The sequence below is a fragment of the Anabrus simplex genome, chromosome 10 (genome assembly GCF_040414725.1).
Source record: "Anabrus simplex isolate iqAnaSimp1 chromosome 10, ASM4041472v1, whole genome shotgun sequence".
Taxonomy (NCBI): Eukaryota; Metazoa; Arthropoda; class Insecta; order Orthoptera; family Tettigoniidae; genus Anabrus; species Anabrus simplex.
In genome coordinates, this window is record NC_090274.1 from 20,762,289 (window position 1) to 20,784,659 (window position 22,371).

The window sequence follows — 22,371 nt, forward strand, 5'->3', positions numbered from 1 at the left end:
TACTTAACCATTTTCAATCCAAACAAATTTTAGGGCTGTAACTTCATGACTCGAATGATTCCTGATAAGTTCTAGTAGTTTCCTTTCGGTGAACTTGATGAAAATTCAGGTTGTAATTTCTACCAAGAAGGAGAACCCTCTCAGTTTTAATTACTGTGTTGATTGGTTGAAAATACCTCACGGGGATCGCTGCAAGAATTAGGTGTTAATATAAGGAAAGATCTTCACTGGGGATAATCACATTATCGAGGAAAAAATAAATGTTACAGGTATGTTTTTGTAGTTACAAGGGTATTCATGGGTTGTAGTAAGCATGTAAAGGAGAGGGTGTTTCAATGTATGAGACCATCACCAGGATTGCTTGATACCAGAACTGGAAACGATATGAAGAAAAGCAGCTTCGAGGCGGTGTTTCTAAATATATACGTGGCTTAGGACCACCAATCGAAGAAAAATCTTATCTAGGGCAGGAATTCGAACATGCATCTCCGAGCTAACAGGATCGCTCCATCAGTGAAACCCTCGGTGTGCTTGTCATCTCGGCATGCCACTAAAGCCGGTATTATATCATGTGCAGATTTAGGAACACCGCCCCGCAAAGCGCATTTGAATTCACCCGCGAAGTGATCTGATTGGCTGACTTTAGCAGCTGATAAAATAAGAACGGCGAGGACATCTAATTCTTTGTCAGTATGACCAACCTTCTCACGCTCATATTCCCGGCTCACGTTGTTTCCAACCATCTGTAAATAGAATTTCTCCCATACGCTCACATCTTATTACAAAACTGTTCATGGTCTGCCTTTTTAATTCCATGTAGATGGTAGTGAATCTACACAGTGCCTCTTTTTTTCTTCTACCTGTGAAAAGGAAACTTATATTTAGGCAGCCACTCGAGTTGGCCGTGCGCGTAGAGGCGCGCGGCTGTGAGCTTGCATCCGGGAGATAGTAGGTTCGAATCCCGCTATCGGCAGCCCTGAAGATGGTTTTACGTGGTTTCCCATTTTCACACCAGGCAAATGCTGGGGCTGTACCTTAATTAAGGCCACGGCCGCTTCCTTCCAACTCCTAGGCCTTTCCTATCCCATCGTCGCCATAAGACCTATCAGTGTCGGTGCGACGTAAAGCCCCTAGCAAAAAAAAAAAAAATAGGCAGCCACTTACATATTGTCTACAGGCAGTCCCCCCAAAAAACACCGACAAGGCTTAGTATTTTGTGCGCGTTTACGGACTGATCGGTTTTCAAGAAGAAACCCCTGTCCAGAAATGCATGGTTTGGGTGCTGGAGAGCGTCGAAGTCTGAAAACGGTTGTGACAATTTGTTCCGATTTAGTGTCTTAAATACCGAAGGTATGCAACCCTTTAACCAGCTGTGTACTGCAGATGGACCACCTCATCCTAATAACATTCCTCCACACAGTCGTTGGTGCGCATCCTACTCCGTTACTTGTGTACTGTAGTCTGCCAGTGCAGCAGTGCGACATGTACCGGTACACAGCTGTGGAAATGACTGGCATGGTGTTTGCATACAGCAAAGCGGCTCGCAATGGTAGAGCTGCTGCAAGATAGTATGCGGCACGTTTTCCAAACAGACGTACCCCACATAATTGCACGTTCGCGGCCATCGAGAGATAAGAGAAACCGGGCAGTTCTACGTAGGTAGTATGAAGAGTATGGTGTATGACACTCCTGTAACGTCAGCGGAGGACTTTATTGCTCGACTCCACGGAGCGATTGAAATTCTTCAAAGACAACCGCACGTATTGGGTCATGTGCGTGAGGTTCAGCACCGCCGATGTAGGTTCTGCAAGGACGTAAGAGATACACAGTTCGAACCCCGTTTGTAATGAGCCCGATGTTAGGCTCATATTAGGTTCATTGACGACATGGGGAACGCACACCCATCGCGCACTTCGATGGGCTATAGCGTTCAAGCCGTGCGTTTCTGGATATGGGTTCCTTCTTGAAAACATACTAAGCGTTGTCGGTGTTTTACTGGGACAACCTCTATAGCACCGCATGATAAATTCTGAAATTAATTGAGCAGGACGTGATAAATTTAAAAATTGAGCAAGACGTGATGAATATACAAATCCTGTGAACAATACGCGTGAAATTTTTTTAAAATTTCTTTGGCGATTGATTTAAACTATGTATTTCCTTTTGCTCTTAATTGAACTTCAAGCTATCTCGGACAGTATTTGGCGCGTTTGGGATGGTAAATGGACAGAAATGTGAATGTATCGACTGTGGCTTTATTTGCGGCACAACCGTACCATTTTTCCGCTTCGAAAATTGGGAACAACGGTAAAACATCTTCAGGGTGATATTATAACACACAATTCCCTGAACATGTTCACAACCGAGCTCGATAGCTGCAGTCGCTTAAGTGCGGCCGGTATCCAGTATTCGGGAGATAGTAGGTTCGAACCCCACTATCGGCAGCCCTGAAAATGGTTTTCCGTGGTTTCCCATTTTCACACCAGGCAAATGTCGGGGCTGTACCTTAATTAAGGCCACGGCCACTTCCCTCCCACTCCTAATCTTTCTCTGTTCCATCGTCGCCGTAAGACCTATCTGTGTCGGTGCGACGTAAAGCAACTAGCAAAAAAAAAAAAAAAAAAAGTTCACAGATTCATGGCCCATACCACATAGCTGTCTTCGTTTTAAACAACTTGAAAACATTCACCATGTAGGTGTAAAACATTCAGCTACAACGAGTGCGTTATTGAAATGACACATAATAATGTGATTGATTAAATAAAGTAATAAAAACATGATAAATGCTTGAGTATAAAGGGCATATATTAGATGGCATGCATTGAAATATAATATTAATTACACTTGTATGACTTTCTGTAATTTGATTTTGTTTCTTTTACAGGTAAGTCTTCCCCTCTGGTTCAATTACGGGTTTGATTTTATGGATATTATGGTGAGTTTGAAACTGATGTTTACTTTCTAGTCTTGATCTGAAGAAAATAATACCCTAGTATGGCAACAGATAGTACATTCCTCTATTACAGTGTTCGTTTCTGACTACAAAATTATAACAGGTGAAAAGAAATGAATAGAAACTTCTACTACACAGCATGCAACAGCCGATTAAGAATGATAAACCTGAAAGAAAACAGAATTTATACAACGGTTGCGTTCGTACAATATTTCAATTAAAATTGATTATCATTTATGAATGAAGTGGAAACTTGCAGTTTTATATTCGTTGTATTGCACAGTGAACCTGGATATTCATTTGAAACAAAACTTACACCTGGTGACTCTAATCGAGGTGCTCCTAGCTTCTAATTTCAGTAAATACCTGTGGAATTATATCAGTGAAAAACCAACTTCATTCTGATTGGCATTCTATGTAAAACCTCTGCCCGGAGCCTATGACACGGCATCAGGCGTGGTGTAAAATTGCAAGGCAGCTTCTTTGTTCTTTATTTATTATGGAATCCATTGGTTCAGTTCGCTACCTACTGTTCTGCATTGCCCTTACATAAACACACCACCTGGAAATACAAACCAATCTGTTGAATCCTACCTTAGCTTTTGTATCTTCATTTCGTTCACCATCCTGCTATTTACAACATTCAGAAATCATTATCGTTACTTACCTACATTCCCCCAGTTTAATTATGAGACATTCAGGGTTCACCCGACTTTCACTCCCATATAACAAGCAAGAGCGGAATAAGTAAGGGTATTGAATAACTTTACTTTAATTTCTATAGATTTTAAGACACTTCAGAATTTTGTTCTTCAGGAGTTTCTTTTAATGTGCTGGAAACTAACGATACCTTCATTAAACACACTTAAGAGTTCTTCTTGTTCTTTCTGTTCTTCTGGTGCCATATCCTCATGGGATTTTGGATGTCATCGGTGTGATTTAGTGTTTATACTGCACAATTCGCCAAAGAGTGGAGGTACTGGCATTGCAACAGTTCCATATTACATTTCAGCCATTATCGTCTTCTCTCTATTTGGATTTTACTTTGCGATATGACTTGAAGGAGACGATATTTATCACTGCACATCATGTGGAATTACGCGGGTACTGATCATAAGAATTTATTAACTTAACCATTGCGGTTTAATGTGTGGTGGCCCGTATTGACTTCAGTATATTCACGAATGAAAATTACTGTTTTATTTCAAAAAATCAGCCCTGTCAGTACTTTAAAATTATTAATTAATTAATTAATTAAATATTTATTTCATCATTAAAGACCATACATGCTTCGAGAACATATTACGCTCTCTTTCTAAGCGGTTCCAAAACTATACAAAATATTTCTTAGTCCTACGTATTACCTCATATCAATCTCATTACACGTTTATACGAAACCAAACCCAAACCCCATGGCACTACAGCCCTTGGAGGGCCTTGGCCTACCAAGCGATCGCTGCTCAGCCCGAAGGCCTTCAGATTACGAGGTGTCGTATGGTCAGCACGACGAATCCTCTCGGTCGTTATTCTTGGCTTTCTAGACCGGGGCCGCTATCTCACCGTCAGATAGATCCTCAATTCTAATCACGTAGGCTGAGTGGACCTCGAGCCAGCTCTCAGGTCCAGGTAAAATCCCTGACCTGGCCGGGAATCGAACCCGGGCCTCCGCGTAAGAGGCAGGCACGCTACCCCTACACCACGGGGCCGGCGTTTATACTAAACAACTCCAAATTAAAATATGTCAATCAATAAACTCTAAACTAAAGTTCTCTTACAATGCCAGCCTTGTCTATTAATTCAAACATTTAAAACTACATGTAATCAAAATTTCTTAAAATAAGTGCCTCTTGCACCTAAAACCAACAAAAATCTTACAACTCGAAGTTTACATCTACACTAAAATATTGCGGCTTCTTCCCTCTAAGATCCCTGTCTTCGAACAGAGTCTTACTGGCATGCTAACTTTTCAGTTCAGTAAATAAAGTTGACCTTAACCTCCGTTGATGTCTCCCCAATGAAATTAAGAATTTTGTAGTATTGTAAAGGCTGATTTGAAATACAACATTGATTCATATTAGTGAATAGATCATAAGTACTTAAAAAATCACAGATTTTTAAGAGTCCTAAACACCCTTGAACAGAAGCTTGAGATTAAGTCACTATTATCTCCATACTACAGAGGTTAGCATAATAGATTCCCGTCCGGCTGACACAGGTTGTAACTTTTAAATGTTCTGCATCAAAAGAACAAAAACAATTAAAGAATATGCAATCCAAGGCGCAAGCGCGAGTACAGTGTATATAAATGTATTGTTTTTCTCTCTTTCTGTATGGCTATTTGGCTGCAATAAATATATTATTAGTATTTATATAAATTGCTTATTAGTATCGCTTGCACTGTTTATCTCCTTGTTAGCAACAAAGTACGGTAAATATGAAATTAAGCATTTTCAAGGCGATGTTCAAATGGCAGCTTAACAATAAATATATATACGTAATTTCCTTTACGTACGTCGTACCGATACAGATAGGTCTTATGGCGGCGATGTGAAAGAAAAGTCCTAGGAGTGGGAAGGAAGCAGCTGTGGCCTTAATTAAGGTACAGCGCTAGCATTTGCCTGGTGGGAAAACGGGAAACCATCGTCAGGACTGCCGACAGTGGGGTTCGAACCCATTATCTCCCGAATGTAAGCTGATATATACGTGACTCAAACTGCACGGCTACTTGCTCGTTTTGTCAGGAATATGTCTCGAAAAATATTTGATATCAATTCATGTGCAATGTATATCATATACTAATATCAGCAATTTAGGAAAGTAAACCGTTTGGTTTATATATTTTCCAATCACAGTTATTCCGTACAACTGTCATCTTCTGCAGTTCGAACTGTTTGCGGTTGCTCCGTGTGTGCGGACGTGACTCAAGCAGTGCTGGCGAACTTACTCGTGTTTTATTGCCCGACACGTTCGGCGCACATATAAGACCGACTCAAATGGGGGTCGACAGTGACACATGTACTCACAACAGATACGTGGTCTATCTTAGCTAATGTAGTAGTTGATCTGTTCTTTAGAACATGGAGGCATTCACCCGTTAAATGCGATTTTCCCATGTAATTTAAACTGTTAGATAGGGTTCTTTAAAGCCAGACTCCTTGGCTGAATGGTCAGAGTTGAGAGTCCCCGGGTTCGATTCCCGGCCGGGGATTTTAATCACGTCTGATAAATTCTTCTGGCTCGGAGACTGGGTGTGTGTGTTTGTCCCAACACGTTCCTCTTCATATTCAGACAACATGCCACACTACCAACGACCATAAAAACACGCCATAGTGATTACATCTCTCCATATAATGTTGGTGTCAGGAAGGGCGTCTGACCGTAAAACACACTCAAGTCCATGGATGCGAAAAGCACCAGTTAACGGGGGAAAATAATACGAATTACACATTTAGAATAACTGTTGTTTCTTTTTGTTTTACATCTCACCGACGCAGAGACGTTTTATAGCGACGATGGGATAGGAAAGGGCTAGGAGTGGGATGGAAGCCATGGCCTTAAAGTAGAGCCTAGTATGAAAATGGGAAACCACGGAAAACCATATTCAGGGCTACTGACAGTGGGGTATGAACTCACTATCTCGCGGATGCAAGCTCACGGCTGTGCGCCCCTTACCGCACGGCCAACTTGCCCGGTTAACTGTTACCTATTTTGATCCCCAATTAACGATCAAACTTAAAGTAGCCTGTCCTTCTTCTTCTTCAAGAGACGAGTTGTACCGGGACATGAAGACAATCTCAGAAGAAATAAGACTCAAGCGAGAAAGGTTTGCTGGACATGTGATAGGGATCGACATTGAAGAGAATGACTAGAAGAGTATGGGGGACAACGGGTAGGACGAGAGACAAGGTGGATACCAAATGCGGTGTCGAAGTCCGGAAGGACTGAGCTGTGATGGAGATCAGGGTGGAAGAGACAGAGAACTGGAGAAATATTTAAACACCACCCAATATGCCAGAGCTCAGTGACAGAGAAAGGTACAAGCATGCGACGGAGAAGCACGAGAAGGGGAGACCGGAGAAGAGAGAACTGAAAATATCAGCTGAAGAAGAATAAGAAGAAGAATAAGAAGGTCCCCATAACACTTCCAGTGTTTCCTCTCCTGATAACGATGCCGATGCTCTCCCACAGATACTCAGTGTCTCGGCAATCATGTGTGATGTCCTGCAGCAGTGTCCCGATTTCAGTGATGAGGTTCGGCGCCAAAACATTTAAACAGAAAACGCAACGAAACCGTAATTATAGATAGGATATATATTCCTCTTTAAAAGAACGGCTGCTTCATCTGCTGACCCAGATACTTCAGAAGTGGGGGTTGTAACTGCAACAGTATTCACGCAAGTTGAACATGTAGTTTTCAATGATGAACCACATTCGCCTTTTCTGACATATCCGAGTGTTAAAACGTTCGTTCCTTGTACTTGGAGAGTTTTCATTCAACTTACGTATGCTTGCTACCTGAAGCTGCACTGCAGTGATGTACATTATGACCAGTGTTGTCAATTTATATTCTCAAGATCCGCTAAATACTACTAAAAATCCGCTAAAATTTGGCCAAGAAATCCGATAACAAATAATGATCAATAATAATATTAATAAAATAATAATAATAATAATAATAATAATAATAATAATAATAATAATAATAAATGTCTGCACTCACCTGATCTGTGAGTTTCACTGGGATTAACCCCCTGCCTGCGAGCCGGCGACCTAAAACTTGCAGGCGTTTTAGTGCCGGGTGCAAACTAGGTGAATCCCCTACCTCAAGGGTCACACTTAAAACAGGCCAGTTTATTAAACGGTCTTCCTTCATAGCATAAATATAAATGCTACTCTCTCACAGTTTCATTATCTGTCGTCATCATACGCTAATAATAATAATAATAATAATTATCTGTCGTCATTCGTCAAGTAAGAGATAAGTACCCTTTTCCCACGCATTAGAAGTGTATGATACCATGATCTCATAACATCAAATCCAAACAACATGTTTTCCTCACGTGACTGCTAGCTCCTGACAAGAAATACGGAATAGCTCGGAGACAGACTGGAGTACACATTATAAAAACGTAAAATGGATAAATCACTAAATTCCGCTATAATAAATCTAGAATTCCGCCAAAAAGTCCGATGTCCGCTAAATGATATATTTCTCCACCGACAGTTTTCTAATTCCGCCAAATTTAGCGGACAATCCGCTAAGTTGGCAACACTGATTATGACCCAGAATAAGGCAGGCTACAACGGATAGGGAATCTCCCACCTGAACGACTGCCCTAAATGCAGATAATTGATGATTGAAGAATGATCAACGTCCAGATGAAACGCTAATTCTTATGCGGATGTAGCTTACCGCCGTATTGGAGCATCAAAGATGTCTTTGGTAACTAACATTGGTGATGGTTGGCACTTGGATGAGTAACTTCCGTTGTGTTTGATGGAGGGCGATCAGAAACGAAGTGACCAACCTACTGCGGATCTATTCGGCCTCGTACATATGATTAGTTCCCCGTGGTCTCGCTGTGGGCACTGTTCGAATAAGGCACTAGATTAGAATTACCTACAAGTATTTCAGCTCATCCAGACGTGAATAAATCCTGTGCGGTCCTTATTTGCGTAATTATTGAAAAAGTCAGTCAATTTTTGTGACACTTACAAAGGTACACTTCTTTAAAGATTTCCATGTTTCATACTATTGTGGAAAGTGTATTTAACATCGGTTAACGCCTCCCTAAGGGAAAGTTCTGGACAGGGCAGCCGCCTGCTCATTTAGCAATACGTGTATTAACCTCGCCCGAGTGACCGACAAGTCGATAGTTGAGTTCACTTCCTGGCGGCCAGTGGTCGGTAAATGGGCCCGCTCCCTCCCCACCTCCTCCAAGAATTACCAATTCATGAGGTCAGAGATCAGGGCTGCCTGCCTGCCTCGCTCTTGGAATAACTGCCATTGTTGACGTAACTTCTCAAGTAAACCTCTTGTATTTTTATTGTATTTCTAATGCCACACTTGAGAGCTCGCCAGATTTAAGACGTACCAGAATATGAGGCGGATAATGCACAAGCCTCACGAATACCGGGAACATTCTGCGCATACAGGGTGTATCAGAAATACTGTGATAAACACTTGTCAGTTGCGCCTCGCACCAAAACAAAGGCAAAAGCAAGTCCTATAAACATACACCCTAAAATGGTTCGCTTTTTAATTATTATTGTTCGCCATTGTGGTGTAGTTGTTAGTGTGATTAGCTACTCCTCCCCCACCCATCGGAGATCCAGCTTCGATTCCCGGCTCTGTCACGAAATTTGAAAAGTGGTACGAGGGCTTGTTGGGATCCACTCAGTCTCGGGAGGTCAACTGAGTGGAAGGGGGGGTTTACTCCCACTTCATCCATCCTCGAAGTGTTTTACCATGGTTTTCCACTTCTTCTCGAGGCAAATGCCGGGATGGTACCCAGCTAAACGCCACGGCTTCTTCCTTTCTTCTTCCTTGTCTATCCCTTCCAATCGTCCCATCCCCCAACAAGGCCCCTGTAAGGCCACCTGGGCGAGGTACTGGTTCCCGTCCCCAATTGTATCCCCGACCCAAAGTCTCACGCTCCACGACACTGCCCTTGAGGCGGTAGAGGTGGGATCTCTCGCTGAGTCCGATGGAATACCAACCCTGGAGGGTAAATGGATTTTATATTATTATTATTATTATTATTATTATTATTATTTCTGAAAGTTTATGCTCGAGATCCACTGCAACAACGTGGTGATTAGGGCGCTGGACCCATAACCTCAAGGTTTCGGGTTCGATCCCAGTCGAATTCGGTGATCTTTGCGCTGTGGCAAAAACACAACATACATGGTAAAAGAGCAGTAGTCCGTTACCATGGTTGACAATGCACCAACACCTGCACTCCGGTTCCCACCCCCACCCCCTCCCCTCCCCTCCCCTCCATCTGTCGTCACTATGGCTGTGTCTGCATTAGGTTTTGGCTGGAAACAATTGCACGAGAACAACATTTCGAACATTTTGAGTTCTGAGTTGAACAGTTCCTATAATGAGGTCTAGGAAGCGCCATTCAGTGAATATAATCTCCTCTGATATAACCATATTAAGACGACGTATTTTTATGGATCTCTTATCATCTATGCAAATATTCATACACAACTACATTGCAGACTTCATAGCTTCAAAAGCAATCGCTGGATAAGGTGAGACTAGAAGGTGTAGTTGTGAGAGAACTCCTTTATAAGTCCTGTTGTAATACCATTAATGAAATCCAAATTGAGTTGCCCCTCCCCCCCGCCTCATTTATACAATCCTACATATTATCGCAAACACTCCCTAGAAGTTTGTAATAATTCCTTCTACGTACTTGTAACTGCGCTTCGTTTTAAATCAGAATTATTACTGAGGAGCACATTATCGAACAAGTAATTAAGATTTCGCATTGAATCTGCCAGCATTTCAACTACTGGGGGAATATTTCTCGTCTATATACTTTGTGGCTTCTCACTGCGCTATTGAAAATGAATACTTATTGCTGGAGCTGCCTGTATCATTCTCCAGACCTGGGTTAATACGATAGGTGGAGACGTGATTGAATAGCCTGCAGTACGATCCATCACTTGCTTGGGCACTTGTTGACATGCATAACAAGAGTTCACATCCCAGGGGCCTTCAGCATGTTTATTAAGGTGCTATAACACTAGAAGGACTGACGTGTCATTTTTACTCTATACACTTATTATATTTTCTACGGCAGTAATAATGGTTTTAACAAAGATCAAACAATGTCCATAAATCTATAATATTAACTAACGACAGATATCACAACTGCAGGGCCTCCATGGCTCAGATGGCCGGGTTCCGTGGTTCAAATCCCGGTCACTCCATGTGAGATTTGTGCTTGACAAAGTAGAAACGGGACAGGCTTTTCTCCGCGTATTCCGGTTTTCCCTGTCATATTTCATTCCAGCAACTCTATCCAATATCGCTTCATCTGTCAGTCATTAATCATTGCTCCAGAGGAGTGAGACAGGTCTCGGCAGCCGGCACAGTTCCTATCCTCGCCACTTCATTCATTCATTTACTCAATTCCTGACCCGGTCGAATGCCTGGAAACAGGCTGTGGATTTTTATTTACGTCAAAACTTTGCCAGGTAAACTCCGTATTGGCAAAAAGATATTTTGAATAAAATAATTTAAATATTCAGGTGAATGAATTACAATAAATTATAACCAAAATAAATCTATTGTATCGAGAATTCTGGAAATGGAGACTGCTTTTTAGTTAACAAAAAATTCTTTCCTCGAACTGAAAAATCCGCCACAGTAATTAAATTCAAGCTCTCTACGCGCCTGACACACGGTCAAAAGGAAAATAGAAGTGAAGGAAATTAAAATAATGAGATAAATCGTTGGGCTAAGAACCAAAGCTTAATGGAGCAATATATTAGTGATTTCAAGAATCACTGACACAATGGGTATTCGAAGAATCCTATTCATGGAGCATTTAGAAAGAATGGCCTCAGACAAACTCACAAAAAATTCACAAAGAACAAGGCTACCCGGCCGAATTGGTACAAACGGACAGAAAAAGATCTGGTGCCAGGCTGAGTGGCTCAGACGGTTGAGGCGCTGACCTTCTGACCCAAAATTGACAGGTTAGATCCTGGCTCAGTCCGGTGGTATTTGAAGGTGCTCAAATACGTCAGCCTCGGGACGGTAGATTTACTGGCACGTAAAAGAACTCTTGCGGGACTGATTTCCGGCACCTCGGCGTCTCCGAAAACAGCAAAAGTAGTCAGTGGGACGTAAAGCAAATAGCATTCTTATTATTCTGGTACTGATAGGATCACCAAATGTACATGACCGAAATGAAGGCGGAAGGATCACTCACACGCTGGATTATGAGCAAGAAGAGAGAAAAACTCCTCAATAGATATGGTCAACGCAACGAATACACACACACACACACTCGTTGCTTAATTAAGGAATTCTGGGCTAAAAGAAAGACTAGAAAATGTTGATTCTGCGTGGCCCTAAGTGAACCTTTCGCGAGGAAGAATTGATAAACGTGAATAATAATGTTATTAGCTTTACGTTCCACTAGCTACTTTCACGGTTTCCGGAGACGCCAAGGTGCCGGAATTTTTTCCGCAGGGAATTCTTTTATGTGCTGGTGAATTTACCGACACGGGGCTGACATATTTGAGCGCATTAAAATATCACCGGATTGAGCCAGAATCGAATCTGTCAAGTTAGGCTCAGAAAGCCACCACCTTAACCGTCTGAGCCTTTCAGCAAGGAAATTGATAAACAGGGATCGTTGTTCCTTTAATGAGTTCCGGAGGAATTACCTTTGTTGGATCCTCAAACAGTTCCATCAATTGTTACGTATATATCTGGGTAAAACTCAATAATGGATACCAGCGCTATAACGAGGTTTGCAAGATATACATTTTATTAACTTAGCATATATTCTGATACTGATAGCTTCGTGGTTAATGACAATCTTGTATAATATCACAGTACCTTCTCAATGGTTCCGGTGCCAGTGGGAAAGGAGACGATCAGAAATGGGAAGGTTGCGGTATTGGTCTGAATTGAAGTATATCCGAGCAGCGAACTAGTGAGAAAATTAGGTAGAATTCATGGGAAATTATCTTCAGAGCTGCCGACAGTAGGGCTTGAACCCACTATTTCCCAAATGCATGCTCATACCGCTAAGTCACTTAATAATAATAATAATAATAATAATAATAATAATAATAATAATAATAATAATAATAATGCAATTTCAATAATGTGCATTCTACGCCTATAAACTTTTAGGCGCCTTAGTTTCTCAGAATTGTCCTACAGTAGTTTTTTAACTTACTGGAACACAGCGAACTGGAGATGATATTAAATAATAATTAAAGTTATGTAATATTCCTTCAAATGTCGTCAGTTCCATCTGGACCGGGTGACTTAGCCGTGCGGTTAGGAGCGGGCAGCTGTGAGCTTGCATCCGGGAGATAGTGGGTTCGAACCCCACTGTCCGCAGCTCTGAAGATGGTTTTTCTGTGGTTTCCCATTTTCACCTAAATTAAGGCCACATCCCCTTCCTTCCCATTCCTATTCCTTTCCTATCCCATCGTCGTCATAATACATATCTGTGTCGGTGCGACGTAAAGCAAATAGCAAACAAATTTCATCTGGGTTCGAACCAATAATCTTTATTATGAAATCGGTGCAGCCAAGATTGAGACCGTTATCTTGGGAATGGACAGGGAACGTCAAAATGACTCGGTTACTGATATTCGATTTCCTGCGATGACCGGTTTGGTTTCGAAGCAGTCTCTAAATTATGATGTAACTTAAATGTTCACTATAAGATTAATAATAATCTAGTGCCATTGACTGATGGAAAACAAACGTAAATGCATGTATAATATCACGGTACTACGTATAGTACCATGTCCGTTAGAGAATTGGTGTCCCGCAAGGAGATGGTTTCGGTCCTTTGCTTTTCATACTATTTTGAACAAATTTATTAATAGGAAAATATCTAATTATAGTGTTTTATACTTTGAAGTACCTGCCTTCCAGCACTTGCTTGGACTTACTAGTGTCTCATCGTATTACAGAAGAGAATGAGCATTGTGTAAACTTCTGAGGACGTCAGTGTGTCTTGACCAGGACGTTTGTTCGTCCAGTCACGTGTGAAGAAAATGCTCGCCATTTTCCTGACTCTGTGCCGTACACTTGGAGTGCTATTATTATGATTGTTATTGAGGCCGTGTTATCTGGGAGCCTATCTACACATAGTGTCAACTTGGGTATTCACAGGTCTGAAAGCCAGGCGGTTCTGTCTTTAATAGGACAAACGCCTAAGATTTTGTACAATAGTTTTTCCAATGATTCTTTAACATTGATTTCCAATACCAGTATGTCACGTCTAATCCACGTAGCAAGCAAATTTTTGCCCTGATTTTATTTTGCATCGTTCCTAACACCCCTGAAAATATTTAATTGGTTTGAGGGTTGATTAGAGTGTTCTAATTTATTCTGTGCAATGGAAATATGTAAATACCTTAAATTTCGTTTTATTGTATTTTCACGTCCCTCATCCGCCCATCATTGAATATAAAGCTTTTACAAATGAGGGAATAATTTCATGTGATGAAGAAAGATTGGTGCTTTGTTGGTTATGGAGTGCTTGGATCTGGGGGATCTGCACCATAGTCTAAACCTTAAGAGCGGTCATAGACAGTCATCAGTTTTATGAGGGACCCTTTCCTTTTTTATCGTGTTTAAGAGTGACATTTCATTTGTTTTAAATTATTTTTTATTGTTAACTGCGTTTTTATTCTATTGACCATGTCTTAGTCTGTCTTTCTGTATTTTTGATATGTGTTTAAAACTATTAATTAGAATGAAGTATACGATTTTCCTTCGTAGGCTGTGCTTTATTCCACTATAATCAATGTTTTAATCATTTCATAAGAAAATGAGGTATTGCGAATTAGATCCATTTATTATTTCAAATTCATAATCATTTTCTTCTTTTTTCTTTCTTTCTTTCCTTCATGCCAACGGCCGTAGCCGTGTTGAAACACCGGATCTCGTGAGATCTCTGAAGTTAAGCAACATTGGGCGTGGTCAGGAGTTGGATGGGTTGCAACGCGCTGTTGGTGGTGGGTAAGGGAATGGAGGAGCGGAAAGGAACTGGTCACCCTACCGCACGTAAACTCCGGCTCAGGAACACCTCTGCGGAGGTTCGGACCTGCCTTCGGGCAGAGTAACCCTTACCTTACCTTTCCTTCTTAATCCGTTCACCCCCCGATTGTTGGTTTTCCTTCGGTCTGAGCGAGATATTTCACGTCCGCATCGAGGGCAGTGTCCAGGATCGTGAGACCTTGCGTCGGGGGTACAACGGGGGAGGAGGACCAGTGCCTAGCCCGGGGAACCTCACCTGCCTTGAAAAGGAAGTGGGTGTGGACTTAAGTTAGGTACCATCCCGGGATTTTTCTGGAGAAGTGGAAAACCACTGAAAACAACTTCGACGATGGCTGAGGAGGGAATCGAACCTCCCTCTACTTAGTTGACCTCCCGAGGTTGAGTGGGCTCCGTTACAGCCATCGTAGCGCTTTTCGAATTTGTTGGCAGAGCCGAGAAACGGTCCCAGGCCTCCGAGGGTGGCAGATAACCATATTAACCACTACACCACAGAGGAGGATCATTTTCCTCATTTAAAAAAATTGTCTGTGCGTAAATTTTAGATGTTCATTCCTGTTATCACATTTCGTTTCATCTCGTACCATTAGAAGCCGGTGACCTACATGTTAAGCCCATTTAAATAATAAGCATCATCATCATCATCATCATCATCATCAATGAAGGGGTGGGCTTGTCAGTTTATCATTTAGCTGCTGAGTGTATTGAACGGTCCGTGGAGCTCACCTCAAGGGGGTGTACTTAACACGCCGACAGCGTTACTCGGCAACCATCACAGCACACCTCTGCTGCAGGTTGTATAACTTGGCTACTAATAGCCCTTATTACTGCCTGAGAGTGCTGTTCTCGTCACATTCGGAGGAAGTAGTGGGGAAGATTCAAACAATAGGCAGTGAGAGCAGACTGGAACATCTGCCGCTATCGATCTGGCCGTCGCGGCTATTAATGTAATGTAGGAGGTGTTAACGGAGCTTACGGTACTGTATGGCTAACTACCACACCTCAGTAAATTAGCATCACATTGCACTCTCGTGCCCAGGTGTGCGACCTGCTAGGAATACTGAATGGGTATTTAATGGTTTTATGAAATGATTTATATTCGTAGACTAGTTGAGTTTTTTCCGTCGCTGTCTAGGCTGCCATTGCGCTGGAGTCCGAAAGGATGTAGTGAATACACGGGCCGCTATTGAGCATCACTGATCGGTTGTTTACTCCTTCTCATTTTCTGGCACTTGGACTTCAGAAACGAGTTGTTCTTGAAAAACTAGCGAGTTTTCTTCTCCTTTCGTTTTACCCTCTTTGGGGTAAGTTTAATCGATCATTTCTCTGTGTGTTCTTTTTAGTGTCCAATATTTCTTCATTATTTATGATAGTTTCCTCTCGTGTTCGGAGGAAATAGGTTTGGTTTTGAATGTAGATTTTTCTTGTAACCTTATATTTTTTATCTTTAGTTATTACATTAGCTCCATGATCGAGTAGTGAATTTTCTGTAACTTTTAATTCTACCTGGTCTTTCTCATTTTATTAAACCAGTTGGGTTTTGTTTTGCGGTGACGGAGGGAGTCAAAGATTTGTTTGGTAAATCTATTAGAGTTCATTCTGGGAAGAAGACCGTAAAAGTCTCTCCTTTTTTCGCATAGTATCTAAGAGTTTTCCAATTTTATTGTGCAGTGTTTCATTCTTCATGTATATTTTATTACCCTGAAATATTGGTCCTATGATCTTTCTTAAAATGTTCCTTTCTTTTAGCTCGATTTTCTCCATCTGGCCTTTGACATTCATGTTTAGTATTTCTGCTGCGTATAGTGTTTCACGTTTTATCAGTTAAATGTTTAATTTTGGATCCGCATGTCAGAGATTTCTTGTTGTATGTTTCTTTTGTTAGTTTTAATGTAAATATGATTCATATTGAGCATACATCCATAAATTCTTGTTTTCTCTCCTGCTTCCTTAGAAGTAACATTACATCTATTTTCGCCCTTATAATATTCATTACACGAACCTAATACGCTGGCGACCGGGCGAGTTGGCCGTGCGGTTAGGGCCCCGCAGCTGTGAGCTCGCATCCGGGAGATAGTGGGTTCGACCCCCACTGTCGGTGGCCCTGAAGATGGTTTTCCGTGGTTTCCCATTTTCACACCAGGCAAATGCTGGGGCTCTACCTTTATTAAGGCCACGGCCACTTCCTTCCCATTCCTAGGCCTTTCCTGTCCCATCGTCGCCATAAGACCTATCTGTGTCGGTGCGACGTAAAGCAATTAGAAAAAAAGAACAAATACGCTGGCGTAACAGGGGGAGAGGTGATATTCCCACGTGGCTCGTCCCAGGTGGCGGATAGGGGGCTCCTAATCGGCTTGCCGGTGGACATGAGGGAAATAAAATACCGGTACCTCTCGCGGACCAAACACACTGTTGGTGGGGAACGCAGATGAAGAATTCACCCACGGTATCCCCTGCTTATCGTAAGAGGCGACTAAAGGGGGTGACCAAGGGATGATCAAATTAGAACCATGATACTACTTGTAATTAGTACCATCACGAAGGGAGCACCATAGGTCGCTTTTACTTGCACGTAGTATCACTATGCTAGGTACACAATAGGTTTGTGATTAGTAGCGACAGTGTGTGGCTCAGGGTGCATTTTACAGTACCTGTGATTCGTTCCACTATATGAGCGACACCATGGTTCTGCCTTGCCTATGATTAGTACCCACTATGAGAAGAATACCACAGGATAGTGCGAGTCCCTGTGGTTGGTCCACTTATGTGAGGAACGCTATAGGTTTACCCTGCCTGTATAGGTTTGCGTTGCCTGTAAATAGCGACACAATGTGCGAAACACCATAGGTCTGTGTTACATGTGCGCATTACATTACCTGCGAGAATTACCATAATGTGTGGAATACCGCGAGTCTACGCTACTTTTGATTTGTACGGCAACATGACAAATGCCATGGTTCTACTTTAATAGCGGTAAGTACCATTATCAGGGGCTGTTTACCTGGATTTTAGACCCGTTTAGTCTACAAGCATCATCGGTTAGTGTTGTGCTTTAGAAACAGTCCCTTGTCAGTAATACTACTGTTTAACGCTAGTTTCTGGGAATTTGGGGCATTGCAGATCGGATCCAGTGATTGTTTTAACTTCATATCCATCCATTCATTTTTCGCCTTCACGTTTTGACTTCTGGTCAGTGGAGGATTATGGATTTGTAATTGTCCTTACGTTTCGTCTCATTTCGTGCCATTAGGGGCCGATGACCTAGATATTTGGCCCCTTTAAACAACAACAACAACAATAATAATAATAATCATCATCATCATCATCTTCATAATATTCATTAACTAAAAATCAAGCACGATTGTAGTTGCGTTACTGTTAATATCTCGAGCATAGTCATGGGACCTAAAGCTTACATGGAGTGTCTTCAGAAGAAAAGTCGTCAGTTAAAATCCATTTGAAGAGAAACCAATAAAAGGGAGACAAAACTGATAATTTACGAAGAGGAAAGGAGAGAAAGATGAGAAGCAAAAGAATGATGTACGCTAATTTGTTCTTCAGACTAACAACACGTACCAACCCATGAACTCACCTGTTGCCCAGAATCCTTCGTGAAATCTGTTGTTCCATTTCTACTAACTTATCAGCTTGTTCCTCTCCATTCATTGTCAAGTTCTCTGAAGCATGCAATTCTTCTAGTTTACCAACTGTAATGCAATGTCCAAGCTTGGCTCCTATACTCTGTGACTTCTTACTATAGGTGGTTTTCGCCAGCTGATATGGCCAGTCCAGTTTTCATACTATTACATTGATCGCTTCCCATCATAATCCTATAACCGGATTATTTTGCCCAGATACTTGAACATCTTTACCTGTCCATTCTTCTCGCCTCGAACCTACTATGCTGACGTAGCAGCGGGTGAGGTTATAATCCCACGTGACACGTCCCAGGTGGCGGGTAGGGGGTTCCTAACCGGCTTGCCGGCGGACTTGAAGGAAATAAAATACCTCTCGCGGACCAAACACACAACCCCCTGTGGGTGGGGGACGCAGACGAGGAATACACCCACGGTATCCCCTGCCTGTCGTAAGAGGCGGCTAAAAGGGGCGACTAAGGGATGATCAAATTAGAACCATGATACTACTTGTAATTAGTACCATCACGCAGGGAAGGCCGTGGATTGCTTTTACTTGCGCGTAGTAGCACTGTATTAGGTACAAAATAGGTTTGTGATTAGTAGCGACAGTGTGTGGCTCAGGATGCATTTTACAGTATCTGTGATTCGTACCCCTATATGAGCGACATCATGGTTCTGCCTTGCCTATGATTAGTACCCACTATGTGAGGAACACCACGGGATAGTGCGGGTCCCTGTAGTTAGTCCACTTATGTGAGGAACGCCATAGGTTTGCGTTGCCTGTAAATAGCGCCGCGGTGTGCAATACACCATAGGCCTGTGTTACATATGAGAATTTCCTTGCCTGTATGTAGTACCATAATGTGTGGAATGCCGCGAGTCTACGCTACTTTTGATTAGTACCGGAACATGGCCCATAGCATGGTTCTACTTTCCTAGCGATAAGTACCGTTGTGAGGAGTCGATGACCTGGATTTTGGACCCGTTTCGACTACAAGCATCATCGATTCAGTATTGTGCTTTAGAAGCAGTCCCTTGGTACTATTGTTTAACGCTAATTCCTGGGAATGTGGGCCATTGCGGATCGGATCCACTGATTACTTTAACTTTATACCAATCCATTAATTCTTCGTCCTCACGTTTTAGAATTATGTTCAGTGGAGGGTTTTTAAATTGTCATAACATTTCGTCTCATTTCGTAAAATTAGGTGCCGATGACCTACGCGTTAGGCCCCTTTAAACAAGCATCATAATAATTCTTCTTGCAGTTAGTGATTATCCATTCTGTTCAGTGATTGATGAGTGTCGTGATTTTTCTACTCATAGGAGAACTGCTTACCTAATCTGTGATCTATTTCTTCCAGACACTTCTTAACAGCAGAATGACGAAATGACGAAGTCATCTGTAAAAGCCAGACAGTAAACAAACGCCCCTTAGAGTTATGGACCTAATGCTTTTCATGATTTGCTTTACGTCGCACAGACACATATAGGTCTTATGGCGACGATGGGATGGTAAAGGGATAGGAGTACGAAGGAGGTGGTCGTGGTCTTAATTAAGGTATAGCCCCAGCGTTTGCCTGATAGGAAACAACCGAAAACCATTTTTATGCCTTCCGAGAGTGGGGTTCGCACCCACTATATTCCGAATGCAAGCTCATAGCTGCGCGACCCTAATCACTCACTTAGTGGGACTGATAACTGACGACGACGACGACGATGATGATGATGCTTGTTGTTTAAGGGGCCTAACATCTAGGTTATCGGACCCGGGACTGATGCCAGCTTATCTTAATTTCCTTCTCATTGCCATAGTGTCTTCCTTAATTCGCGAATGACCTTTTCCAAGATGCAGTTGAAAAAGAGTGGAGAGAGTATATCACCTTCTCTGACACCAGTTTTGATCTGAAATTGCTCCGAGATTTCATCCATGAATTTCACTTCCAACAATGTGCGGCAAGGGTCCGACTCATCAGATTTATGGACGAGTTATCCATCGCTGGCGTCATAGCAATCGACAGAAAGAACACCGACTTCTTTATCGATCCAACTGTGAGAGTTGAAAAAGGAAACACACAAGCAGAGAAGGTTAATGCTCAGAAGAAGAGACACACCGAAACCTGATTTAAATATCTGGTGGGATCAAAAATCCGTTCGTATCACCATTTGGAACGCCTGGAAGGTATGCATAACCACTTAACGGCGTGGACGGACAAGTTGCCGTCTTTACCCCTAGCCATTTCAGTGCAAGGACACCTGTTATCGCTGCTGTAGAGCGGGTTGTGGCTTCCCCAGGATGAATATTGGTATTTCATGCGAGGGCACGTGTGTCCCCAAAAGATGTCTCATTAAAATCGATCAAGACTACCACATTTTTGGACCTTCAAATTGCCATATCTTATGCAGTTCTTGAGATTGAAGATCAAATCTGGGCAGGAATGTCCTTTGCATTAAACAATCCGGTACTCGCTAATTTGTTCATCGAGACCGTCTTCGACTCTATTCTGGGGTGCTTCTGAAAAGATCTTGTATGCAATATGTAATATCGGTATAGCCCTGTGATTTCTGGTGTCCCTCTTGTGTCCATTTATGTGCAGAAGGTGGATAAACGCTAACTGCCATTCAGACGACATCCTATCAATTTTTGTTTTTCCTCTTCATATTTTATTATTGTTATTGGAAGGACAGAATACAATTAACGAAAGCATACAAAGCTATGACGAAGCAGCAACAAGAGATGATGATAAACTTCCTGTGTGATATCCGAGAATTTAACCGAACAGTAAGTCCATACACTGAGTTAACGAGATTCTATCATTATTTTAACTTTGTCTCACATTTTCGTGTTATCGTTCCTCATTCCCGTTTTTTAATTAAGATAAAACTTGCTCGAAAATTTAGAGGCCTGTTGGGTATTCTGGTAGGAATACCTTTAATTCTGGCACGTATTTAAAGTTGCCTAAGTTATCTCAGACTGTAGAACAGATTTCCTTATCTGTACGCCATTGTAAGTTAGCCTCACGTCTCCTGCGAGTTATTCCTCTCTGAATTCCAAAGTACGTACGGAATTAAAATGATTTATTGCATAGTCTTATGAATGAGTCTTGTCCCACGATGCCCTGTTATTTAAAACGAGTGGCTGATTACTGGTACAGATTGGATTTTGTATTTCTTTTATAATCAGACTTCACGAACGATTTGTTAGTCACCTTGTCCGTAATACAGTTGTGTATATCGATATGTATAAAAGGCAGGGGTTTAACAGGACAATAGCTTACTGCCTATGTAAACATTCCTACAGCACAGCATTGCAGACTACATAACCCACTCGACTAACTACGGACGATTGGAAACTATTTTAATGCATGAATATCAGCAATGGGAATATTTCAAATACATTATCGTGGGAGATTCTTCATGATGATTGAACCATAGTCATTATATGGAATATGACTTACCTCTTTTGTTTCCTGGCTTGTTTTACTTCATGAATCCTGACCTTTCCGCTGACGAAGGTCGACAGTAAAATAACCGTATATGGAAGGATGTTCTTATCCTTATATGCATCTATGGTGGTTGGAACTGTGGATTATTGTATCTAAATGAATATGAGAAAAATATTCCAGCCACCGGCTTGGAAAAATTTACCAGAAATGACTGAAATCCCAAGTTTAGCCAGGAATCAAATCCGATCCTCCTTTGAACCAAAGTGCACTACGCTGACAACTCAGCCAATGAGCTGAACCACAAGAATCTTGAGTTCGTCTTCTTAGGTCTTATTTGATGACGTGAAATTGTCTTTGTATTCAAACGCTGCCCCTCCAAATCTGTTTGAGAATTTTTTATATATTTCCTTCCCATACCATTACGATTATCCTTGGGGTTCGGGTTCTGGTCTTGAGAAGGCCAGATAGATAGGTAGAAAGAGAGAGAGAGAGAGAGAGAGAGAGAGAGAGAGAGAGAGCGCGTAATAGTCCAGAAAGGGCAGCTGTCTTTGTATAAATGTT